This window comes from Micromesistius poutassou, assembly GCF_964030765.1.
Source record: "Micromesistius poutassou genome assembly, chromosome: 23".
Classification (NCBI taxonomy): Eukaryota; Metazoa; Chordata; class Actinopteri; order Gadiformes; family Gadidae; genus Micromesistius; species Micromesistius poutassou.
This window is the reverse complement of record NC_140293.1, coordinates 9,428,994-9,448,842: the sequence shown is the minus strand read 5'-3', so window position 1 is coordinate 9,448,842 and position 19,849 is coordinate 9,428,994. Positions and strand designations below refer to the sequence as shown.

General features: G+C 37.6%; 28 non-coding genes across 28 annotated transcripts; all 28 read right to left on the bottom strand.

Annotated features, from left to right (window-relative positions):
• Positions 1–287: 287 nt before the first annotated feature.
• Positions 288–360, bottom strand: AC3HAE_038812 (transfer RNA phenylalanine (anticodon GAA)). Its single transcript has one exon. It is a non-coding gene; the product is annotated as a tRNA-Phe (tRNA).
• Positions 361–712: 352 nt separating this feature from the next.
• Positions 713–785, bottom strand: AC3HAE_038811 (transfer RNA phenylalanine (anticodon GAA)). The gene has a single exon. It is a non-coding gene; the product is annotated as a tRNA-Phe (tRNA).
• A 353-nt stretch (positions 786–1,138) lies between these two features.
• On the bottom strand, positions 1,139–1,211 carry AC3HAE_038810 (transfer RNA phenylalanine (anticodon GAA)). The gene has a single exon. It is a non-coding gene; the product is annotated as a tRNA-Phe (tRNA).
• A 353-nt stretch (positions 1,212–1,564) lies between these two features.
• AC3HAE_038808 (transfer RNA phenylalanine (anticodon GAA)) lies at positions 1,565–1,637 on the bottom strand. The gene has a single exon. It is a non-coding gene; the product is annotated as a tRNA-Phe (tRNA).
• Positions 1,638–2,415: 778 nt separating this feature from the next.
• On the bottom strand, positions 2,416–2,488 carry AC3HAE_038807 (transfer RNA phenylalanine (anticodon GAA)). The gene has a single exon. It is a non-coding gene; the product is annotated as a tRNA-Phe (tRNA).
• Positions 2,489–2,841: 353 nt separating this feature from the next.
• AC3HAE_038806 (transfer RNA phenylalanine (anticodon GAA)) lies at positions 2,842–2,914 on the bottom strand. Its single transcript has one exon. It is a non-coding gene; the product is annotated as a tRNA-Phe (tRNA).
• A 353-nt stretch (positions 2,915–3,267) lies between these two features.
• AC3HAE_038805 (transfer RNA phenylalanine (anticodon GAA)) lies at positions 3,268–3,340 on the bottom strand. Its single transcript has one exon. It is a non-coding gene; the product is annotated as a tRNA-Phe (tRNA).
• Positions 3,341–3,693: 353 nt separating this feature from the next.
• AC3HAE_038804 (transfer RNA phenylalanine (anticodon GAA)) lies at positions 3,694–3,766 on the bottom strand. The gene has a single exon. It is a non-coding gene; the product is annotated as a tRNA-Phe (tRNA).
• A 143-nt stretch (positions 3,767–3,909) lies between these two features.
• Positions 3,910–3,982, bottom strand: AC3HAE_038802 (transfer RNA phenylalanine (anticodon GAA)). The gene has a single exon. It is a non-coding gene; the product is annotated as a tRNA-Phe (tRNA).
• Positions 3,983–4,334: 352 nt separating this feature from the next.
• On the bottom strand, positions 4,335–4,407 carry AC3HAE_038801 (transfer RNA phenylalanine (anticodon GAA)). The gene has a single exon. It is a non-coding gene; the product is annotated as a tRNA-Phe (tRNA).
• A 353-nt stretch (positions 4,408–4,760) lies between these two features.
• On the bottom strand, positions 4,761–4,833 carry AC3HAE_038800 (transfer RNA phenylalanine (anticodon GAA)). The gene has a single exon. It is a non-coding gene; the product is annotated as a tRNA-Phe (tRNA).
• A 353-nt stretch (positions 4,834–5,186) lies between these two features.
• On the bottom strand, positions 5,187–5,259 carry AC3HAE_038799 (transfer RNA phenylalanine (anticodon GAA)). The gene has a single exon. It is a non-coding gene; the product is annotated as a tRNA-Phe (tRNA).
• Positions 5,260–5,612: 353 nt separating this feature from the next.
• AC3HAE_038797 (transfer RNA phenylalanine (anticodon GAA)) lies at positions 5,613–5,685 on the bottom strand. Its single transcript has one exon. It is a non-coding gene; the product is annotated as a tRNA-Phe (tRNA).
• Positions 5,686–6,037: 352 nt separating this feature from the next.
• AC3HAE_038796 (transfer RNA phenylalanine (anticodon GAA)) lies at positions 6,038–6,110 on the bottom strand. The gene has a single exon. It is a non-coding gene; the product is annotated as a tRNA-Phe (tRNA).
• Positions 6,111–6,463: 353 nt separating this feature from the next.
• On the bottom strand, positions 6,464–6,536 carry AC3HAE_038795 (transfer RNA phenylalanine (anticodon GAA)). The gene has a single exon. It is a non-coding gene; the product is annotated as a tRNA-Phe (tRNA).
• A 1,205-nt stretch (positions 6,537–7,741) lies between these two features.
• On the bottom strand, positions 7,742–7,814 carry AC3HAE_038794 (transfer RNA phenylalanine (anticodon GAA)). The gene has a single exon. It is a non-coding gene; the product is annotated as a tRNA-Phe (tRNA).
• A 985-nt stretch (positions 7,815–8,799) lies between these two features.
• Positions 8,800–8,872, bottom strand: AC3HAE_038793 (transfer RNA phenylalanine (anticodon GAA)). The gene has a single exon. It is a non-coding gene; the product is annotated as a tRNA-Phe (tRNA).
• Positions 8,873–9,225: 353 nt separating this feature from the next.
• Positions 9,226–9,298, bottom strand: AC3HAE_038792 (transfer RNA phenylalanine (anticodon GAA)). Its single transcript has one exon. It is a non-coding gene; the product is annotated as a tRNA-Phe (tRNA).
• A 353-nt stretch (positions 9,299–9,651) lies between these two features.
• On the bottom strand, positions 9,652–9,724 carry AC3HAE_038790 (transfer RNA phenylalanine (anticodon GAA)). Its single transcript has one exon. It is a non-coding gene; the product is annotated as a tRNA-Phe (tRNA).
• A 779-nt stretch (positions 9,725–10,503) lies between these two features.
• On the bottom strand, positions 10,504–10,576 carry AC3HAE_038789 (transfer RNA phenylalanine (anticodon GAA)). The gene has a single exon. It is a non-coding gene; the product is annotated as a tRNA-Phe (tRNA).
• Positions 10,577–11,561: 985 nt separating this feature from the next.
• Positions 11,562–11,634, bottom strand: AC3HAE_038788 (transfer RNA phenylalanine (anticodon GAA)). The gene has a single exon. It is a non-coding gene; the product is annotated as a tRNA-Phe (tRNA).
• A 353-nt stretch (positions 11,635–11,987) lies between these two features.
• Positions 11,988–12,060, bottom strand: AC3HAE_038781 (transfer RNA phenylalanine (anticodon GAA)). The gene has a single exon. It is a non-coding gene; the product is annotated as a tRNA-Phe (tRNA).
• A 353-nt stretch (positions 12,061–12,413) lies between these two features.
• AC3HAE_038769 (transfer RNA phenylalanine (anticodon GAA)) lies at positions 12,414–12,486 on the bottom strand. The gene has a single exon. It is a non-coding gene; the product is annotated as a tRNA-Phe (tRNA).
• A 779-nt stretch (positions 12,487–13,265) lies between these two features.
• AC3HAE_039331 (transfer RNA phenylalanine (anticodon GAA)) lies at positions 13,266–13,338 on the bottom strand. Its single transcript has one exon. It is a non-coding gene; the product is annotated as a tRNA-Phe (tRNA).
• A 559-nt stretch (positions 13,339–13,897) lies between these two features.
• Positions 13,898–13,970, bottom strand: AC3HAE_039319 (transfer RNA phenylalanine (anticodon GAA)). Its single transcript has one exon. It is a non-coding gene; the product is annotated as a tRNA-Phe (tRNA).
• Positions 13,971–15,174: 1,204 nt separating this feature from the next.
• Positions 15,175–15,247, bottom strand: AC3HAE_039304 (transfer RNA phenylalanine (anticodon GAA)). The gene has a single exon. It is a non-coding gene; the product is annotated as a tRNA-Phe (tRNA).
• A 563-nt stretch (positions 15,248–15,810) lies between these two features.
• Positions 15,811–15,883, bottom strand: AC3HAE_039292 (transfer RNA phenylalanine (anticodon GAA)). The gene has a single exon. It is a non-coding gene; the product is annotated as a tRNA-Phe (tRNA).
• Positions 15,884–17,934: 2,051 nt separating this feature from the next.
• AC3HAE_039280 (transfer RNA phenylalanine (anticodon GAA)) lies at positions 17,935–18,007 on the bottom strand. Its single transcript has one exon. It is a non-coding gene; the product is annotated as a tRNA-Phe (tRNA).
• Positions 18,008–19,849: the final 1,842 nt, after the last annotated feature.

Genomic DNA, 19,849 nt, shown 5'->3' with positions numbered 1-19,849 from the left:
TTAACAATAACATTAGAAGTTCAACACTCACAGGAAATTAAAAAAAGATGGCAAATCAAGGCATCCAGAGGATATACTGCCGAAACCAGGGATCGAACCAGGGACATTTAGATCTTCAGTCTAACGCTATCGAAATTGACCTATTTCGGTTTAAAAAAATGCACAAACAACAGCATTCAAAAAGAATACCTTAAAAAGTGGGGGGTAAAAATAAATCAAGTTTTACACAAGCCTTAGCAGATCAACACACATGGATTAAAAACCAACAGGTGAGCCTGATGTTCAACTGCCGAAACCAGGGATCGAACCAGGGACATTTAGATCTTCAGTCTAACGCTCTCCCAACTGAGCTATTTCGGCACTATCTAGCTACAACCAACCACATTGAATCAGAATAACTTACACTGTGGGGAATAAAAATAAACTTTAACAATAACATTAGAAGTTCAACACTCACAGGAAATTAAAAAAGAAGGCAAATCATGGCATACAGAGCATATACTGCCAAAAACAGGGATCGAACCAGGGACATTTAGATCTTCAGTCTAACGCTATCGAAATTGACCTATTTCGGTTTAAAAAAATGCACAAACAACAGCATTCAAAAAGAATACCTTAAAAAGTGGGGGGTAAAAATAAACTAACTTTTACACAAGCCTTAGCAGATCAACACACATGGATTAAAAACCAACAGGTGAGCCTGATGTTCAACTGCCGAAACCAGGGATCGAACCAGGGACATTTAGATCTTCAGTCTAACGCTCTCCCAACTGAGCTATTTCGGCACTATTTTAATACAAAAAACCACATTCAATCAGAATAACTTACACTGTGGGGAATAAAAATAAACTTCAACAACAAGATTAGAAGATCAACACTTACAGGAATTTAAAAAAAGATGGCAAATCATGGCATCCAGAGGATATACTGCCGAAACCAGGGATCGAACCAGGGATATTTAGATCTTCAGTCTAACGCTATCGAAATTGACCTATTTCGGTTTAAAAAAATGCACAAACAACAGCATTCAAAAAGAATACCTTAAAAAGTGGGGGGTAAAAATAAATCAAGTTTTACACAAGCCTTAGCAGATCAACACACATGGATTAAAAACCAACAGGTGAGCCTGATGTTCAACTGCCGAAACCAGGGATCGAACCAGGGACATTTAGATCTTCAGTCTAACGCTCTCCCAACTGAGCTATTTCGGCACTATTTTAAAATAAAAAACCACATTCAATCAGAATAACTTACACTGTGGGGAATAAAAATAAACTTTAACAATAACATTAGAAGTTCAACACTCACAGGAAATTAAAAAAAGATGGCAAATCAAGGCATCCAGAGGATATACTGCCGAAACCAGGGATCGAACCAGGGACATTTAGATCTTCAGTCTAACGCTATCGAAATTGACCTATTTCGGTTTAAAAAAATGCACAAACGACAGCATTCAAAAAGAATACCTTAAAAAGTGGGGGGTAAAAATAAATCAAGTTTTACACAAGCCTTAGCAGATCAACACACATGGATTAAAAACCAACAGGTGAGCCTGATGTTCAACTGCCGAAACCAGGGATCGAACCAGGGACATTTAGATCTTCAGTCTAACGCTCTCCCAACTGAGCTATTTCGGCACTATCTAACTACAACCAACCACATTGAATCAGAATAACTTACACTGTGGGGAATAAAAATAAACTTTAACAATAACATTAGAAGTTCAACACTCACAGGAAATTAAAAAAGAAGGCAAATCATGGCATACAGAGCATATACTGCCAAAAACAGGGATCGAACCAGGGACATTTAGATCTTCAGTCTAACGCTATCGAAATTGACCTATTTCGGTTTTAAAAAATGCACAAACAACAGCATTCAAAAAGAATACCTTAAAAAGTGGGGGGTAAAAATAAACTAACTTTTACACAAGCCTTAGCAGATCAACACACATGGATTAAAAACCAACAGGTGAGCCTGATGTTCAACTGCCGAAACCAGGGATCAAACCAGGGACATTTAGATCTTCAGTCTAACGCTCTCCCAACTGAGCTATTTCGGCACTATCTTACTACAACCAACCACATTCAATCAGAATAACTTACACTGTGGGGAATAAAAATAAACTTTAACAATAACATTAGAAGTTCAACACTCACAGGAAATTAAAAAAAGAAGGCAAATCATGGCATACAGAGCATATACTGCCGAAAACAGGGATCGAACCAGGGATATTTAGATCTTCAGTCTAACGCTATCGAAATTGACCTATTTCGGTTTAAAAAAATGCACAAACAACAGCTTTCAAAAAGAATACCTTAAAAAGTGGGGGGTAAAAATAAATCAAGTTTTACACAAGCCTTAGCAGATCAACACACATGGATTAAAAACCAACAGGTGAGCCTGATGTTCAACTGCCGAAACCAGGGATCGAACCAGGGACATTTAGATCTTCAGTCTAACGCTCTCCCAACTGAGCTATTTCGGCAGTATTTTAAAACAAAAAACCACATTCAATCAGAATAACTTACACTGTGGGGAATAAAAATAAACTTTAACAATAACATTAGAAGTTCAACACTCACAGGAAATTAAAAAAAGATGGCAAATCAAGGCATCCAGAGGATATACTGCCGAAACCAGGGATCGAACCAGGGACATTTAGATCTTCAGTCTAACGCTATCGAAATTGACCTATTTCGGTTTAAAAAAATGCACAAACAACAGCATTCAAAAAGAATACCTTAAAAAGTGGGGGGTAAAAATAAGCTAACTTTTACACAAGCCTTAGCAGATCAACACACACGGATTAAAAACCAACAGGTGAGCCTGATGTTCAACTGCCGAAACCAGGGATCGAACCAGGGACATTTAGATCTTCAGTCTAACACTCTCCCAACTGAGCTATTTCGGCACTACCTTACTACAACCAACCACATTCAATCAGAATAACTTACACTGTGGGGAATAAAAATAAACTTTAACAATAACATTAGAAGTTCAACACTCACAGGAAATTAAAAAAAGATGGCAAATCATGGCATCCAGAGGATATACTGCCGAAACCAGGGATCGAACCAGGGACATTTAGATCTTCAGTCTAACGCTATCGAAATTGACCTATTTCGGTTTAAAAAAATGCACAAACAACAGCTTTCAAAAAGAATACCTTAAAAAGTGGGGGGTAAAAATAAATCAAGTTTTACACAAGCCTTAGCAGATCAACACACATGGATTAAAAACCAACAGGTGAGCCTGATGTTCAACTGCCGAAACCAGGGATCGAACCAGGGACATTTAGATCTTCAGTCTAACGCTCTCCCAACTGAGCTATTTCGGCAGTATTTTAAAACAAAAAACCACATTCAATCAGAATAACTTACACTGTGGGGAATAAAAATAAACTTTAACAATAACATTAGAAGTTCAACACTCACAGGAAATTAAAAAAAGATGGCAAATCAAGGCATCCAGAGGATATACTGCCGAAACCAGGGATCGAACCAGGGACATTTAGATCTTCAGTCTAACGCTATCGAAATTGACCTATTTCGGTTTAAAAAAATGCACAAACAACAGCATTCAAAAAGAATACCTTAAAAAGTGGGGGGTAAAAATAAGCTAACTTTTACACAAGCCTTAGCAGATCAACACACACGGATTAAAAACCAACAGGTGAGCCTGATGTTCAACTGCCGAAACCAGGGATCGAACCAGGGACATTTAGATCTTCAGTCTAACGCTCTCCCAACTGAGCTATTTCGGCACTACCGTACTACAACCAACCACATTCAATCAGAATAACTTACACTGTGGGGAATAAAAATAAACTTTAACAATAACATTAGAAGTTCAACACTCACAGGAAATTAAAAAAAGATGGCAAATCATGGCATCCAGAGGATATACTGCCGAAACCAGGGATCGAACCAGGGACATTTAGATCTTCAGTCTAACGCTCTCCCAACTGAGCTATTTCGGCACTATCTAGCTACAACCAACCACATTGAATCAGAATAACTTACACTGTGGGGAATAAAAATAAACTTTAACAATAACATTAGAAGTTCAACACTCACAGGAAATTAAAAAAGAAGGCAAATCATGGCATACAGAGCATATACTGCCAAAAACAGGGATCGAACCAGGGACATTTAGATCTTCAGTCTAACGCTATCGAAATTGACCTATTTCGGTTTAAAAAAATGCACAAACAACAGCATTCAAAAAGAATACCTTAAAAAGTGGGGGGTAAAAATAAACTAACTTTTACACAAGCCTTAGCAGATCAACACACATGGATTAAAAACCAACAGGTGAGCCTGATGTTCAACTGCCGAAACCAGGGATCGAACCAGGGACATTTAGATCTTCAGTCTAACGCTCTCCCAACTGAGCTATTTCGGCACTATTTTAAAACAAAAAACCACATTCAATCAGAATAACTTACACTGTGGGGAATAAAAATAAACTTTAACAATAACATTAGAAGTTCAACACTCACAGGAAATTAAAAAAAGATGGCAAATCAAGGCATCCAGAGGATATACTGCCGAAACCAGGGATCGAACCAGGGACATTTAGATCTTCAGTCTAACGCTATCGAAATTGACCTATTTCGGTTTAAAAAAATTCACAAACAACAGCATTCAAAAAGAATACCTTAAAAAGTGGGGGGTAAAAATAAGCTAACTTTTACACAAGCCTTAGCAGATCAACACACACGGATTAAAAACCAACAGGTGAGCCTGATGTTCAACTGCCGAAACCAGGGATCGAACCAGGGACATTTAGATCTTCAGTCTAACGCTCTCCCAACTGAGCTATTTCGGCACTACCTTACTACAACCAACCACATTCAATCAGAATAACTTACACTGTGGGGAATAAAAATAAACTTTAACAATAACATTAGAAGTTCAACACTCACAGGAAATTAAAAAAAGATGGCAAATCATGGCATCCAGAGGATATACTGCCGAAACCAGGGATCGAACCAGGGACATTTAGATCTTCAGTCTAACGCTATCGAAATTGACCTATTTCGGTTTAAAAAAATGCACAAACAACAGCTTTCAAAAAGAATACCTTAAAAAGTGGGGGGTAAAAATAAATCAAGTTTTACACAAGCCTTAGCAGATCAACACACATGGATTAAAAACCAACAGGTGAGCCTGATGTTCAACTGCCGAAACCAGGGATCGAACCAGGGACATTTAGATCTTCAGTCTAACGCTCTCCCAACTGAGCTATTTCGGCACTATTTTAAAACAAAAAACCACATTCAATCAGAATAACTTACACTGTGGGGAATAAAAATAAACTTTAACAATAACATTAGAAGTTCAACACTCACAGGAAATTAAAAAAAGATGGCAAATCAAGGCATCCAGAGGATATACTGCCGAAACCAGGGATCGAACCAGGGACATTTAGATCTTCAGTCTAACGCTATCGAAATTGACCTATTTCGGTTTAAAAAAATGCACAAACAACAGCATTCAAAAAGAATACCTTAAAAAGTGGGGGGTAAAAATAAATCAAGTTTTACACAAGCCTTAGCAGATCAACACACATGGATTAAAAACCAACAGGTGAGCCTGATGTTCAACTGCCGAAACCAGGGATCGAACCAGGGACATTTAGATCTTCAGTCTAACGCTCTCCCAACTGAGCTATTTCGGCACTATCTAGCTACAACCAACCACATTGAATCAGAATAACTTACACTGTGGGGAATAAAAATAAACTTTAACAATAACATTAGAAGTTCAACACTCACAGGAAATTAAAAAAGAAGGCAAATCATGGCATACAGAGCATATACTGCCAAAAACAGGGATCGAACCAGGGACATTTAGATCTTCAGTCTAACGCTATCGAAATTGACCTATTTCGGTTTAAAAAAATGCACAAACAACAGCATTCAAAAAGAATACCTTAAAAAGTGGGGGGTAAAAATAAACTAACTTTTACACAAGCCTTAGCAGATCAACACACATGGATTAAAAACCAACAGGTGAGCCTGATGTTCAACTGCCGAAACCAGGGATCGAACCAGGGACATTTAGATCTTCAGTCTAACGCTCTCCCAACTGAGCTATTTCGGCACTATTTTAATACAAAAAACCACATTCAATCAGAATAACTTACACTGTGGGGAATAAAAATAAACTTCAACAACAAGATTAGAAGATCAACACTTACAGGAATTTAAAAAAAGATGGCAAATCATGGCATCCAGAGGATATACTGCCGAAACCAGGGATCGAACCAGGGATATTTAGATCTTCAGTCTAACGCTATCGAAATTGACCTATTTCGGTTTAAAAAAATGCACAAACAACAGCATTCAAAAAGAATACCTTAAAAAGTGGGGGGTAAAAATAAATCAAGTTTTACACAAGCCTTAGCAGATCAACACACATGGATTAAAAACCAACAGGTGAGCCTGATGTTCAACTGCCGAAACCAGGGATCGAACCAGGGACATTTAGATCTTCAGTCTAACGCTCTCCCAACTGAGCTATTTCGGCACTATTTTAAAACAAAAAACCACATTCAATCAGAATAACTTACACTGTGGGGAATAAAAATAAACTTTAACAATAACATTAGAAGTTCAACACTCACAGGAAATTAAAAAAAGATGGCAAATCAAGGCATCCAGAGGATATACTGCCGAAACCAGGGATCGAACCAGGGACATTTAGATCTTCAGTCTAACGCTATCGAAATTGACCTATTTCGGTTTAAAAAAATGCACAAACAACAGCATTCAAAAAGAATACCTTAAAAAGTGGGGGGTAAAAATAAGCTAACTTTTACACAAGCCTTAGCAGATCAACACACACGGATTAAAAACCAACAGGTGAGCCTGATGTTCAACTTCCGAAACCAGGGATCGAACCAGGGACATTTAGATCTTCAGTCTAACGCTCTCCCAACTGAGCTATTTCGGCACTACCTTACTACAACCAACCACATTCAATCAGAATAACTTACACTGTGGGGAATAAAAATAAACTTTAACAATAACATTAGAAGTTCAACACTCACAGGAAATTAAAAAAAGATGGCAAATCATGGCATCCAGAGGATATACTGCCGAAACCAGGTATAGAACCAGGGACATTTAGATCTTCAGTCTAACGCTATCGAAATTGACCTATTTGGGTTTAAAAAAATGCACAAACAACAGCTTTCAAAAAGAATACCTTAAAAAGTGGGGGGTAAAAATAAATCAAGTTTTACACAAGCCTTAGCAGATCAACACACATGGATTAAAAACCAACAGGTGAGCCTGATGTTCAACTGCCGAAACCAGGGATCGAACAAGGGACATTTAGATCTTCAGTCTAACGCTCTCCCAACTGAGCTATTTCGGCACTATTTTAAAACAAAAAACCACATTCAATCAGAATAACTTACACTGTGGGGAATAAAAATAAACTTCAACAACAAGATTAGAAGATCAACACTTACAGGAATTTAAAAAAAGATGGCAAATCATGGCATCCAGAGGATATACTGCCGAAACCAGGGATCGAACCAGGGATATTTAGATCTTCAGTCTAACGCTATCGAAATTGACCTATTTCGGTTTAAAAAAATGCACAAACAACAGCATTCAAAAAGAATACCTTAAAAAGTGGGGGGTAAAAATAAATCAAGTTTTACACAAGCCTTAGCAGATCAACACACATGGATTAAAAATCAACAGGTGAGCCTGATGTTCAACTGCCGAAACCAGGGATCGAACCAGGGACATTTAGATCTTCAGTCTAACGCTCTCCCAACTGAGCTATTTCGGCACTATCAAACTACAACCAACCACATTCAATCAGAATAATTTACACTGTGGGGAATAAAAATAAACTTTAACAATAACATTAGAAGTTCAACACTCACAGGAAATTAAAAAAGAAGGCAAATCATGGCATACACTGCCAAAAACAGGGATCGAACCAGGGACATTTAGATCTTCAGTCTAACGCTCTCCCAACTGAGCTATTTCGGCACTTTTTTAAAACAAAAAACCACATTCAATCAGAATAACTTACACTGTGGGGAATAAAAATAAACTTTAACAATAACATTAGAAGTTCAACACTCACAGGAAATTAAAAAAAGATGGCAAATCAAGGCATCCAGAGGATATACTGCCGAAACCAGGGATCGAACCAGGGACATTTAGATCTTCAGTCTAACGCTATCGAAATTGACCTATTTCGGTTTAAAAAAATGCACAAACAACAGCATTCAAAAAGAATACCTTAAAAAGTGGGGGGTAAAAATAAACTAACTTTTACACAAGCCTTAGCAGATCAACACACATGGATTAAAAACCAACAGGTGAGCCTGATGTTCAACTGCCGAAACCAGGGATCAAACCAGGGACATTTAGATCTTCAGTCTAACGCTCTCCCAACTGAGCTATTTCGGCACTATCTTACTACAACCAACCACATTCAATCAGAATAACTTACACTGTGGGGAATAAAAATAAACTTTAACAATAACATTAGAAGTTCAACACTCACAGGAAATTAAAAAAAGATGGCAAATCATGGCATCCAGAGGATATACTGCCGAAACCAGGGATCGAACCAGGGACATTTAGATCTTCAGTCTAACGCTATCGAAATTGACCTATTTCGGTTTAAAAAATTGCACAAACAACAGCATTCAAAAAGAATACCTTAAAAAGTGGGGGGTAAAAATAAACTAACTTTTACACAAGCCTTAGCAGATCAACACACATGGATTGAAAACCAACAGTTGAGCCTGATGTTCAACTGCCGAAACCAGGGATCGAACCAGGGACATTTAGATCTTCAGTCTAACGCTCTCCCAACTGAGCTATTTCGGCACTATCTTTCTACAACCAACCATATTCAATCAGAATAACTTACACTGTGGGGAATGAAAATAAACTTTAACAATAACATTAGAAGTTCAACACTCACAGGAAATTAAAAAAAGAAGGCAAATCATGGCATACAGAGCATATACTGCCGAAAACAGGGATCGAACCAGGGATATTTAGATCTTCAGTCTAACGCTATCGAAATTGACCTATTTCGGTTTAAAAAAATGCACAAACAACAGCATTCAAAAAGAATACCTTAAAAAGTGGGGGGTAAAAATAAATCAAGTTTTACACAAGCCTTAGCAGATCAACACACATGGATTAAAAACCAACAGGTGAGCCTGATGTTCAACTGCCGAAACCAGGGATCGAACCAGGGACATTTAGATCTTCAGTCTAACGCTCTCCCAACTGAGCTATTTCGGCACTATTTTAAAACAAAAAACCACATTCAATCAGAATAACTTACACTGTGGGGAATAAAAATAAACTTTAACAATAACATTAGAAGTTCAACACTCACAGGAAATTAAAAAAAGATGGCAAATCAAGGCATCCAGAGGATATACTGCCGAAACCAGGGATCGAACCAGGGACATTTAGATCTTCAGTCTAACGCTATCGAAATTGACCTATTTCGGTTTAAAAAAATGCACAAACAACAGCATTCAAAAAGAATACCTTAAAAAGTGGGGGGTAAAAATAAGCTAACTTTTACACAAGCCTTAGCAGATCAACACACACGGATTAAAAACCAACAGGTGAGCCTGATGTTCAACTGCCGAAACCAGGGATCGAACCAGGGACATTTAGATCTTCAGTCTAACGCTCTCCCAACTGAGCTATTTCGGCACTACCTTACTACAACCAACCACATTCAATCAGAATAACTTACACTGTGGGGAATAAAAATAAACTTTAACAATAACATTAGAAGTTCAACACTCACAGGAAATTAAAAAAAGATGGCAAATCATGGCATCCAGAGGATATACTGCCGAAACCAGGTATAGAACCAGGGACATTTAGATCTTCAGTCTAACGCTATCGAAATTGACCTATTTGGGTTTAAAAAAATGCACAAACAACAGCTTTCAAAAAGAATACCTTAAAAAGTGGGGGGTAAAAATAAATCAAGTTTTACACAAGCCTTAGCAGATCAACACACATGGATTAAAAACCAACAGGTGAGCCTGATGTTCAACTGCCGAAACCAGGGATCGAACAAGGGACATTTAGATCTTCAGTCTAACGCTCTCCCAACTGAGCTATTTCGGCACTATTTTAAAACAAAAAACCACATTCAATCAGAATAACTTACACTGTGGGGAATAAAAATAAACTTCAACAACAAGATTAGAAGATCAACACTTACAGGAATTTAAAAAAAGATGGCAAATCATGGCATCCAGAGGATATACTGCCGAAACCAGGGATCGAACCAGGGATATTTAGATCTTCAGTCTAACGCTATCGAAATTGACCTATTTCGGTTTAAAAAAATGCACAAACAACAGCATTCAAAAAGAATACCTTAAAAAGTGGGGGGTAAAAATAAATCAAGTTTTACACAAGCCTTAGCAGATCAACACACATGGATTAAAAACCAACAGGTGAGCCTGATGTTCAACTGCCGAAACCAGGGATCGAACCAGGGACATTTAGATCTTCAGTCTAACGCTCTCCCAACTGAGCTATTTCGGCACTATCAAACTACAACCAACCACATTCAATCAGAATAATTTACACTGTGGGGAATAAAAATAAACTTTAACAATAACATTAGAAGTTCAACACTCACAGGAAATTAAAAAAGAAGGCAAATCATGGCATACACTGCCAAAAACAGGGATCGAACCAGGGACATTTAGATCTTCAGTCTAACGCTCTCCCAACTGAGCTATTTCGGCACTTTTTTAAAACAAAAAACCACATTCAATCAGAATAACTTACACTGTGGGGAATAAAAATAAACTTTAACAATAACATTAGAAGTTCAACACTCACAGGAAATTAAAAAAAGATGGCAAATCAAGGCATCCAGAGGATATACTGCCGAAACCAGGGATCGAACCAGGGACATTTAGATCTTCAGTCTAACGCTATCGAAATTGACCTATTTCGGTTTAAAAAAATGCACAAACAACAGCATTCAAAAAGAATACCTTAAAAAGTGGGGGGTAAAAATAAACTAACTTTTACACAAGCCTTAGCAGATCAACACACATGGATTAAAAACCAACAGGTGAGCCTGATGTTCAACTGCCGAAACCAGGGATCAAACCAGGGACATTTAGATCTTCAGTCTAACGCTCTCCCAACTGAGCTATTTCGGCACTATCTTACTACAACCAACCACATTCAATCAGAATAACTTACACTGTGGGGAATAAAAATAAACTTTAACAATAACATTAGAAGTTCAACACTCACAGGAAATTAAAAAAAGATGGCAAATCATGGCATCCAGAGGATATACTGCCGAAACCAGGGATCGAACCAGGGACATTTAGATCTTCAGTCTAACGCTATCGAAATTGACCTATTTCGGTTTAAAAAATTGCACAAACAACAGCATTCAAAAAGAATACCTTAAAAAGTGGGGGGTAAAAATAAACTAACTTTTACACAAGCCTTAGCAGATCAACACACATGGATTGAAAACCAACAGTTGAGCCTGATGTTCAACTGCCGAAACCAGGGATCGAACCAGGGACATTTAGATCTTCAGTCTAACGCTCTCCCAACTGAGCTATTTCGGCACTATCTTTCTACAACCAACCATATTCAATCAGAATAACTTACACTGTGGGGAATGAAAATAAACTTTAACAATAACATTAGAAGTTCAACACTCACAGGAAATTAAAAAAAGAAGGCAAATCATGGCATACAGAGCATATACTGCCGAAAACAGGGATCGAACCAGGGATATTTAGATCTTCAGTCTAACGCTATCGAAATTGACCTATTTCGGTTTAAAAAAATGCACAAACAACAGCTTTCAAAAAGAATACCTTAAAAAGTGGGGGGTAAAAATAAATCAAGTTTTACACAAGCCTTAGCAGATCAACACACATGGATTAAAAACCAACAGGTGAGCCTGATGTTCAACTGCCGAAACCAGGGATCGAACCAGGGACATTTAGATCTTCAGTCTAACGCTCTCCCAACTGAGCTATTTCGGCACTATTTTAAAATAAAAAACCACATTCAATCAGAATAACTTACACTGTGGGGAATAAAAATAAACTTTAACAATAACATTAGAAGTTCAACACTCACAGGAAATTAAAAAAAGATGGCAAATCAAGGCATCCAGAGGATATACTGCCGAAACCAGGGATCGAACCAGGGACATTTAGATCTTCAGTCTAACGCTATCGAAATTGACCTATTTCGGTTTAAAAAAATGCACAAACAACAGCATTCAAAAAGAATACCTTAAAAAGTGGGGGGTAAAAATAAACTAACTTTTACACAAGCCTTAGCAGATCAACACACATGGATTAAAAATCAACAGGTGAGCCTGATGTTCAACTGCCGAAACCAGGGATCGAACCAGGGACATTTAGATCTTCAGTCTAACGCTCTCCCAACTGAGCTATTTCGGCACTACCTTACTACAACCAACCACATTCAATCAGAATAACTTACACTGTGGGGAATAAAAATAAACTTTAACAATAACATTAGAAGTTCAACACTCACAGGAAATTAAAAAAAGATGGCAAATCATGGCATCCAGAGGATATACTGCCGAAACCAGGGATAGAACCAGGGACATTTAGATCTTCAGTCTAACGCTATCGAAATTGACCTATTTGGGTTTAAAAAAATGCACAAACAACAGCTTTCAAAAAGAATACCTTAAAAAGTGGGGGGTAAAAATAAATCAAGTTTTACACAAGCCTTAGCAGATCAACACACATGGATTAAAAACCAACAGGTGAGCCTGATGTTCAACTGCCGAAACCAGGGATCGAACAAGGGACATTTAGATCTTCAGTCTAACGCTCTCCCAACTGAGCTATTTCGGCACTATTTTAAAACAAAAAACCACATTCAATCAGAATAACTTACACTGTGGGGAATAAAAATAAACTTCAACAACAAGATTAGAAGATCAACACTTACAGGAATTTAAAAAAAGATGGCAAATCATGGCATCCAGAGGATATACTGCCGAAACCAGGGATCGAACCAGGGATATTTAGATCTTCAGTCTAACGCTATCGAAATTGACCTATTTCGGTTTAAAAAAATGCACAAACAACAGCATTCAAAAAGAATAACTTAAAAAGTGGGGGGTAAAAATAAATCAAGTTTTACACAAGCCTTAGCAGATCAACACACATGGATTAAAAACCAACAGGTGAGCCTGATGTTCAACTGCCGAAACCAGGGATCGAACCAGGGACATTTAGATCTTCAGTCTAACGCTCTCCCAACTGAGCTATTTTGGCACTATCAAACTATAACCAACCACATTCAATCAGAATAATTTACACTGTGGGGAATAAAAATAAACTTTAACAATAACATTAGAAGTTCAACACTCACAGGAAATTAAAAAAGAAGGCAAATCATGGCATACACTGCCAAAAACAGGGATCGAACCAGGGACATTTAGATCTTCAGTCTAACGCTCTCCCAACTGAGCTATTTCGGCACTATTTTAAAACAAAAAACCACATTCAATCAGAATAACTTACACTGTGGGGAATAAAAATAAACTTTAACAATAACATTAGAAGTTCAACACTCACAGGAAATTAAAAAAAGATGGCAAATCAAGGCATCCAGAGGATATACTGCCGAAACCAGGGATCGAACCAGGGACATTTAGATCTTCAGTCTAACGCTATCGAAATTGACCTATTTCGGTTTAAAAAAATGCACAAACAACAGCATTCAAAAAGAATACCTTAAAAAGTGGGGGGTAAAAATAAATCAAGTTTTACACAAGCCTTAGCAGATCAACACACATGGATTAAAAACCAACAGGTGAGCCTGATGTACAACTGCCGAAACCAGGGATCGAACCAGGGACATTTAGATCTTCAGTCTAACGCTCTCCCAACTGAGCTATTTCGGCACTATCTAACTACAACCAACCACATTCAATCAGAATAACTTACACTGTGGGGAATAAAAATAAACTTTAACAATAACATTAGAAGTTCAACACTCACAGGAAATTTAAAAAGAAGGCAAATCATGGCATACAGAGCATATACTGCCAAAAACAGGGATCGAACCAGGGACATTTAGATCTTCAGTCTAACGCTATCGAAATTGACCTATTTCGGTTTAAAAAAATGCACAAACAACAGCATTCAAAAAGAATACCTTAAAAAGTGGGGGGTAAAAATAAACTAACTTTTACACAAGCCTTAGCAGATCAACACACATGGATTAAAAACCAACAGGTGCGCCTGATGTTCAACTTCCGAAACCAGGTATCGAACCAGGGACATTTAGATCTTCAGTCTAACCCTCTCCCAACTGAGCTATTTCGGCACTAGCTATCTACAACCAACCACATTCAATCAGAATAACTTACACTGTGGGGAATAAAAATAAACTTTAACAATAACATTAGAAGTTCAACACTCACAGGAAATTAAAAAAAGATGGCAAATCAAGGCATCGAGAGGATATACTGCCGAAACCAGGGATCGAACCAGGGACATTTAGATCTTCAGTCTAACGCTATCGAAATTGACCTATTTCGGTTTAAAAAAATGCACAAACAACAGCATTCAAAAAGAATACCTTAAAAAGTGGGGGGTAAAAATAAATCAAGTTTTACACAAGCCTTAGCAGATCAACACACATGGATTAAAAACCAACAGGTGAGCCTGATGTTCAACTGCCGAAACCAGGGATCGAACCAGTGACATTTAGATCTTCAGTCTAACGCTCTCCCAACTGAGCTATTTCGGCACTATTTTAAAACAAAAAACCACATTCAATCAGAATAACTTACACTGTGGGGAATAAAAATAAACTTTAACAATAACATTAGAAGTTCAACACTCACAGGAAATTAAAAAAAGATGGCAAATCAAGGCATCCAGAGGATATACTGCCGAAACCAGGGATCGAACCAGGGACATTTAGATCTTCAGTCTAACGTTATCGAAATTGACCTATTTCGGTTTAAAAAAATGCACAAACAACAGCATTCAAAAAGAATACCTTAAAAAGTGGGGGGTAAAAATAAACTAACTTTTACACAAGCCTTAGCAGATCAACACACATGGATTAAAAACCAACAGGTGAGCCTGATGTTCAACTGCCGAAACCAGGGATCGAACCAGGGACATTTAGATCTTCAGTCTAACGCTCTCCCAACTGAGCTATTTCGGCACTACCTAACTACAACCAACCACATTCAATCAGAATAACTTACATGGTGGGGAATAAAAATAAACTTTAACAATAACATTAGAAGTTCAACACTCACAGGAAATTAAAAAAAGATGGCAAATCATGGCATCCAGAGGATATACTGCCGAAACCAGGGATCGAACCAGGGACATTTAGATCTTCAGTCTAACGCTATCGAAATTGACCTATTTCGGTTTAAAAAATTGCACAAACAACAGCATTCAAAAAGAATACCTTAAAAAGTGGGGGGTAAAAATAAACTAACTTTTACACAAGCCTTAGCAGATCAACACACATGGATTGAAAACCAACAGGTGAGCCTGATGTTCAACTGCCGAAACCAGGGATCGAACCAGGGACATTTAGATCTTCAGTCTAACGCTATCGAAATTGACCTATTTGGGTTTAAAAAAATGCACAAACAACAGCTTTCAAAAAGAATACCTTAAAAAGTGGGGGGTAAAAATAAATCAAGTTTTACACAAGCCTTAGCAGATCAACACACATGGATTAAAAACCAACAGGTGAGCCTGATGTTCAACTGCCGAAACCAGGGATCGAACCAGGGACATTTAGATCTTCAGTCTAACGCTCTACCAACTGAGCTATTTCGCCACTATTTTAAAACAAAAAACCACATTCAATCAGAATAACTTACACTGTGGGGAATAAAAATAAACTTTAACAATAACATTAGAAGTTCAACACTCACAGGAAATTAAAAAAAGATGGCAAATCAAGGCATCCAGAGGATATACTGCCGAAACCAGGGATCGAACCAGGGACATTTAGATCTTCAGTCTAACGCTATCGAAATTGACCTATTTCGGTTTAAAAAAATGCACAAACAACAGCATTCAAAAAGAATACCTTAAAAAGTGGGGGGTAAAAATAAACTAACTTTTACACAAGCCTTAGCAGATCAACACACATGGATTAAAAACCAACAGGTGAGCCTGATGTTCAACTGCCGAAACCAGGGATCAAACCAGGGACATTTAGATCTTCAGTCTAACGCTCTCCCAACTGAGCTATTTCGCCACTACGTTACTACAACCAACCACATTCAATCAGAATAACTTACACTGTTGGGAATAAAAATAAACTTTAACAATAACATTAGAAGTTCAACACTCACAGGAAATTAAAAAAAGATGGCAAATCATGGCATCCAGAGGATATACTGCCGAAACCAGGGATCGAACCAGGGACATTTAGATCTTCAGTCTAACGCTATCGAAATTGACCTATTTCGGTTTAAAAAATTGCACAAACAACAGCATTCAAAAAGAATACCTTAAAAAGTGGGGGGTAAAAATAAACTAACTTTTACACAAGCCTTAGCAGATCAACACACATGGATTGAAAACCAACAGGTGAGCCTGATGTTCAACTGCCGAAACCAGGGATCGAACCAGGGACATTTAGATCTTCAGTCTAACGCTATCGAAATTGACCTATTTCGGTTTAAAAAAATGCACAAACAACAGCTTTCAAAAAGAATACCTTAAAAAGTGGGGGGTAAAAATAAATCAAGTTTTACACAAGCCTTAGCAGATCAACACACATGGATTAAAAACCAACAGGTGAGCCTGATGTTCAACTGCCGAAACCAGGGATCGAACCAGGGACATTTAGATCTTCAGTCTAACGCTCTCCAAACTGAGCTATTTCGGCACTATTTTAAAACAAAAAACCACATTCAATCAGAATAACTTACACTGTGGGGAATAAAAATAAACTTTAACAATAACATTAGAAGTTCAACACTCACAGGAAATTAAAAAAAGATGGCAAATCAAGGCATCCAGAGGATATACTGCCGAAACCAGGGATCGAACCAGGGACATTTAGATCTTCAGTCTAACGCTATCGAAATTGACCTATTTCGGTTTAAAAAAATGCACAAACAACAGCATTCAAAAAGAATACCTTAAAAAGTGGGGGGTAAAAATAAACTAACTTTTACACAAGCCTTAGCAGATCAACACACATGGATTAAAAAACAACAGGTGAGCCTGATGTTCAACTGCCGAAACCAGGGATCAAACCAGGGACATTTAGATCTTCAGTCTAACGCTCTCCCAACTGAGCTATTTCGGCACTACCTTACTACAACCAACCACATTCAATCAGAATAACTTACACTGTGGGGAATAAAAATAAACTTTAACAATAACATTAGAAGTTCAACACTCACAGGAAATTAAAAAAAGATGGCAAATCATGGCATCCAGAGGATATACTGCCGAAACCAGGGATCGAACCAGGGACATTTAGATCTTCAGTCTAACGCTATCGAAATTGACCTATTTCGGTTTAAAAAATTGCACAAACAACAGCATTCAAAAAGAATACCTTAAAAAGTGGGGGGTAAAAATAAACTAACTTTTACACAAGCCTTAGCAGATCAACACACATGGATTGAAAACCAACAGGTGAGCCTGATGTTCAACTGCCGAAACCAGGGATCGACCCAGAGACATTTAGATCTTCAGTCTAACGCTATCGAAATTGACCTATTTCGGTTTAAAAAAATGCACAAACAACAGCTTTCAAAAAGAATACCTTAAAAAGTGGGGGGTAAAAATAAATCAAGTTTTACACAAGCCTTAGCAGATCAACAACCATGGATTGAAAACCAACAGGTGAGCCTGATGTTCAACTGCCGAAACCAGGGATCGAACCAGGGACATTTAGATCTTCAGTCTAACGCTCTCCCAACTGAGCTATTTCGGCATTTTCTTTCTTCAACCAACCACATTCAATCAGAATAACTTACACTGTGGGGAATGAAAATAAACTTTAACAATAACATTAGAAGTTCAACACTCACAGGAAATTAAAAAAAGAAGGCAAATCATGGCATACAGAGCATATACTGCCGAAAACAGGGATCGAACCAGGGATATTTAGATCTTCAGTCTAACGCTATCGAAATTGACCTATTTCGGTTTAAAAAAATGCGCAAACAACAGCATTCAAAAAGAATACCTTAAAAAGTGGGGGGTAAAAATAAATCAAGTTTTACACAAGCCTTAGCAGATCAACACACATGGATTGAAAACCAACAGGTGAGCTTGATGTTCAACTGCCGAAACCAGGGATCGAACCAGGGACATTTAGATCTTCAGTCTAACGCTCTCCCAACTGAGCTACTTCGTCACTATCTTTCTACAACCAACCATATTCAATCAGAATAACTTACACTGTGGGGAATGAAAATAAACTTTAACAATAACATTAGAAGTTCAACATTCACAGGAAATTAAAAAAAGAAGGCAAATCATGGCATACAGAGCATATACTGCCGAAAACAGGGATCGAACCAGGGATATTTAGATCTTCAGTCTAACGCTATCGAAATTGACCTATTTCGGTTTAAAAAAATGCGCAAACAACAGCATTCAAAAAGAATACCTTAAAAAGTGGGGGGTAAAAATAAATCAAGTTTTACACAAGCCTTAGCAGATCAACACACATGGATTGAAAACCAACAGGTGAGCTTGATGTTCAACTGCCGAAACCAGGGATCGAACCAGGGACATTTAGATCTTCAGTCTAACGCTCTCCCAACTGAGCTACTTCGTCACTATCTTTCTACAACCAACCATATTCAATCAGAATAACTTACACTGTGGGGAATGAAAATAAACTTTAACAATAACATTAGAAGTTCAACATTCACAGGAAATTAAAAAAAGAAGGCAAATCATGGCATACAGAGCATATACTGCCGAAAACAGGGATCGAACCAGGGATATTTAGATCTTCAGTCTAACGCTATCGAAATTGACCTATTTCGGTTTAAAAAAATGCACAAACAACAGCTTTCAAAAAGAATACCTTAAAAAGTGGGGGGTAAAAATAAATCAAGTTTTACACAAGCCTTAGCAGATCAACACACATGGATTAAATACCAACAGGAGAGCCTGATGTTCAACTGCCGAAACCAGGGATCGAACCAGGGACATTTAGATCTTCAGTCTAACGCTATCGAAATTGACCTATTTCGGTTTAAAAAAATGCACAAACAACAGCATTCAAAAAGAATACCTTAAAAAGTGGGGGGTAAAAATAAACTAACTTTTACACAAGCCTTAGCAGATCAACACACATGGATTAAAAACCAACAGGTGAGCCTGATGTTCAACTGCCGAAACCAGGGATCAAACCAGGGACATTTAGATCTTCAGTCTAACGCTCTCCCAACTGAGCTATTTCGGCACTAAGTTACTACAACCAACCACATTCAATCAGAATAACTTACACTGTTGGGAATAAAAATAAACTTTAACAATAACATTAGAAGTTCAACATTCACAGGAAATTAAAAAAAGATGGCAAATCATGGCATCCAGAGGATATACTGCCGAAACCAGGGATCGAACCAGGGACATTTAGATCTTCAGTCTAACGCTATCGAAATTTACCTATTTCGGTTTAAAAAATTGCACAAACAACAGCATTCAAAAAGAATACCTTAAAAAGTGGGGGGTAAAAATAAACTAACTTTTACACAAGCCTTAGCAGATCAACACACATGGATTGAAAACCAACAGGTGAGCCTGATGTTCAACT